Source organism: Podarcis liolepis, assembly GCF_965112155.1.
Source record: "Podarcis liolepis genome assembly, chromosome: 4".
Lineage (NCBI taxonomy): Eukaryota > Metazoa > Chordata > Lepidosauria > Squamata > Lacertidae > Podarcis > Podarcis liolepis.
In genome coordinates, this window is record NC_139558.1 from 33,887,417 (window position 1) to 33,891,528 (window position 4,112).

At 45.0% G+C, this 4,112-nt stretch overlaps 1 long non-coding RNA gene across 1 annotated transcript; it reads right to left on the reverse strand.

The window, feature by feature from the left end:
* Window positions 1-405: 405 nt before the first annotated feature.
* Window positions 406-3,604, reverse strand: LOC310706263. Its single transcript, XR_014525782.1, has 2 exons — window positions 3,509-3,604; window positions 406-580 (listed from the first exon to the last, which is right to left on the reverse strand). It is a non-coding gene; the product is annotated as an uncharacterized lncRNA (long non-coding RNA).
* Window positions 3,605-4,112: the final 508 nt, after the last annotated feature.

Genomic DNA, 4,112 nt, shown 5'->3' on the forward strand with positions numbered 1-4,112 from the left:
ATTTGCATTGTGGGAATCAGTTTGGTTGACTTTCAAGGGGAAAGGAGATAGCATTTTATATGAATGGTTGTTCCTTATCGGGATGGCGAGGTGAACAGGGAACAGGGATTCCCCACCACCTTGTTTGCTAGGTCCATCCTAATAAACCTGTGTGCAAACTTCTTAGCATAAATGGCACTAAATGTCTTCAGAGATGAAACGAATGGCACGGCGAGGGCCCCAGCTGAAGGCTATTATGGGTTAAATTGTGATTTATGGTGCCCATGCGCCATCATTTTCTGCCCAGTGACAGCTTCCACATTTCAGTCATGGCACCTTAATGAAGGGCCCTGATAGTATCTCAGAGTCTGCAGATCTGTAATAGGCCAATTTATACAGCAAATGACACTGGGAGAGTCAGAAGAATGTTTTGTGTAATATTTGATAATGTAATTGATATTCACTCAGGTTTATGAATGTAAATGTTGGGCTGTTTGGTTTTCATCGGGGGTCATTTTTCTTCCAATTATCGGGTACCCATAAAAATGAAGGAGCTGAACTTTAGCCATACCACAGCAGAGGTATTCCGAAGCATGTTCTCCTAGGGGGGGAAACATTGCAAATCTTTACAGAGCTATTCTTCATTTTCTTCAAGGTGTCATATTTTCACACTCACTCATTGGAAGGCTGCGAATACCAAGCAACATAGGCAGCACCTCTGGAAGTTGGCAGGGAAATGGCCTTAAAGGTACCATGTGTTGTAAATGGAAATATTGGCTTTGCCATCTTGTAATGAGTTGGCTGGCTGTTTGGGGCAGAAAGAGTGTGGCTGCACTGTTAATGCAACCTTCAGAGGTAGCAGTGGCCATGCAAGGGGCAGTGGTATTTAAAGCTGGGTTTCCCAAGTCTTTTCAGGCTTCCATAGTCAACTGAAGCCAGTGCTGGATTTATGTATAGGCTAAGTAGGCTGAAGCCTAGAGCCTCTAAATCTAGGAGGCCTCTCCAGCCTGCCCGCTCCAGAGCAGACAACCTCCCCTCTCCCAAAATTGCAAACCCAAGACTTCATGCGAGGGCAGGGCAACTTGGGCCTCTAAATCTAGGGGGCCTCACCAGCCTGCCCTCTCCCCAGTGCCACAGTCTCCCCTCTCCCAAAATTGCAAACCCAAGACTTCATGTAAGGGCAGCACAACTCAGGCCCAGCAACTATGAGACAAGCGGGGCCCAATTTGGCTAAATTGCTTCAATTGCCTTAAGGTCAGCCCTGATGAGACTGTGCAGGGGTTGGACTGACAAGCCCTGCACCTTCTAGGTCCCTGGTGTCACTATTCAAAGTACAGAATCAAGGACTTGTTATGGAAATAAAGGGGGGGGGGGTTATTGGAAATCAGTTTTGTCACCTCTCCACCCCCAACCCTGAGACAATGAGCCCGGCCACCTTTTATTCACAGTAGCATAAGCACTACACTACAGCATGGCCATAAACCTGTATGTTCAACCGCTGAAATATACACCCAATATGTAGCAACGGAGATTTATGTTACTGCTTTATGAATGAACACTTTGTTTTATGAATGGACTATGTATTTTGTGAATTACCTAAGAGCCACCAATAGGGAGCTCTAGAATCTGACAGCTAACCAATTGGGTACTACCAAACAGCGACCCCTATTGCTGAAAGCAGGTAACCAGCAGAGAATGCTTCAGCTCAGCCTTTGCACTGTTGACTGAACACCCCCTGCTGTGCAGATAATGGAGAAAGCTCATAAATTGCACCCCTTCTGGCATCCTGGCCAACTCTATTATGCTGGTGTAAACCCTGGTGCACCAGAAGCCCAGAATAGCAGCAAATAAAATCCACTCATACATCAGCGACTAACAAGGCTTGTCAACCAGTTCTTCCAAAGACTTCCTAAATTATAAAGCTCCAAAATACAGGCCAAAAGAGAGCAGGTCTGGGAAGAGCAATGCATACAATGGGCACCACCAGTGAAAAGACCCTGCTCTGTGTGGCTCCTGCCCTGTCATTTGATAGGATGCCAACTTGCCCTCCTTCTTGACATGGAATGCTCTCTATTGGAGTCTCCAGGTCCAGTAAAAACACCATAAGAAGGGAGAGCAGAGACCTTGAAGTTCCCAAAGCTGTTAATCAAGCAAGCAAGCACACAGGTCACCTCTGTCACAGTCAGGATGCCCATGTCCTGGCCAGGCCTGCACCCAATCTTGTTTGTTCTCAGTAACCAAAATTATATTATCAACATGTACAGGCAGAAAAGTTGTTTTCCTTCATTTGCAAGGAATCATACAAAACAAAGTGGGACTGATAAAGAAAAGTTCCAGGGTGGCAACAGAAAGCAAACTAAAAATGCTTTGGCAGTTCATCAGAACTATCCAGCAATATCAAGTTATAGGAAAACTGGTGCTATTAACAGTAATCCTTCTAGTTGGTTAATTGGTTTGGCAACTTCCATGCACATGAGGTGTGATGCTAAATTATTTCCCCAAAGAGTTAAATGATAACTAATCAGAGGCAGCTACAGTTGCAAATGGCAATAAAATATCTGTGAAAGGAAGAGCAGGTTTGCTCAAGTGTGTTGCAGGTAGAAGTACTGTTTGTGATGAAGTGAGAGCAGTAGTTTACTTGCTCGAATTAACAAATAAGAAAGTTTGGAGAATTTAAATTCTAGATTAAAATGGATTACTTAACTGAGAAGGGGATTGTAACAAAAACACTGGGTCCTAATTTGAATAGTAGAGTGCCTGGTATCTGGTGGGCAATCTCATCCTTTATTTCCACACTGTGGCTGCAGACCAAATCACTCGTCAGGAGAGCTATGAGATTCAGGTGAGGGTCAGGTGCCTTATCAATCCCAGCAGGTATTTAAGAGGCCTTCGCCCTGGCCAGGCCTTCACCATGACTGCTGAGGTCCACAGATGGCTGAATGTGTCCAATGCAATGCAAACCCAACATGGTTCTGAATGCACATTGCCCATTTTGGTCTCTCAAAAGCTAGGAGAACAGCACTGGATGGGTAGGTTAAGGATGCCAATCCTTACTCACAAATGTGGCTGGGGAGAGTGTTGGGCAAATGAAGGGCCACCACAGAAAAGTCCCTCCTCAGAGGCTGATTTAGGGGAGCATGACTAGTTCAGTCCCCTGGGCATGGAGCCTCTGGGGTGCCACCAGGGGTGCTGCAAGTATGATTTACAATGGAATGTGAGTGGTGGACGGGCACCAAATTTTAGCACTGCATGGGGCGTGGCTGAAATCTGAAACCCCCAAGGTCACCCACTGCCTTCCTCCAGGTTTACCCACCACCTGCAAGCAATCGGGGGGGGGGGCTTTTCAATTCAGCACCTCATTTGTCAGACACTCTCCTCAATAAGATTTGTGAGGAGGGATAGGGAGGCAAATGGAATCAGGGGCCCTTCAGCAACCCATCTGAACACTGATGTTCCTGCTTGATGTTCAGTTTCTGCCTATTCGAGTAGGCCAAATTCCACCCACAGGTCTGATTCCTTCACCCCTTACCTGTCAGTTTGCATTTCTTTGTGCAGAAAGTATTGATTTGATATGTAGAGATCTTTCCCATTCTACTTAATTCAATAGGGTTCTGGAAGCTTCTGTGTGTGATAGAAACAAGCAGAAGGTTCATGATGTTTAGGTTATTCCTTCCGAGAAGCTGAATACAGCTGGCTTAAACTGGTTCTCTTATCTTTTTCTGTCAAGGTCATGCTGATTATAAATACAGGCCAGAAGGGGCCTGGTTTTCACTTTCTCTTTTCCTTCTGGTGTGGTTTCTGTACATAGTATGCTTAGTGTTTAAGTTTAGACTTATTGTAAGTTATTGTAAGTTTAAGTTACGTCTGCTGCAACTGGATTTCTTATGGACAGTGCCAATCCTGAATGTATTGGATTTGTGACCATTATGCTCATTTGCCTTCAGTAGCAATAAAGCTCTGCTGGATGAAATAGTAATTGCCTCTGGTCTGTTCATTGGGAATCCTGCAATGTGATTTTACTCTGCTAACTATATATTGGAGTTCTGCTCTGGATCAATGTTGAGTAGAATTCCATGACATCCTATCACCCCTTATCCCTTAACTCATGGGACAAAGCCACTGTGTGGGTCAGG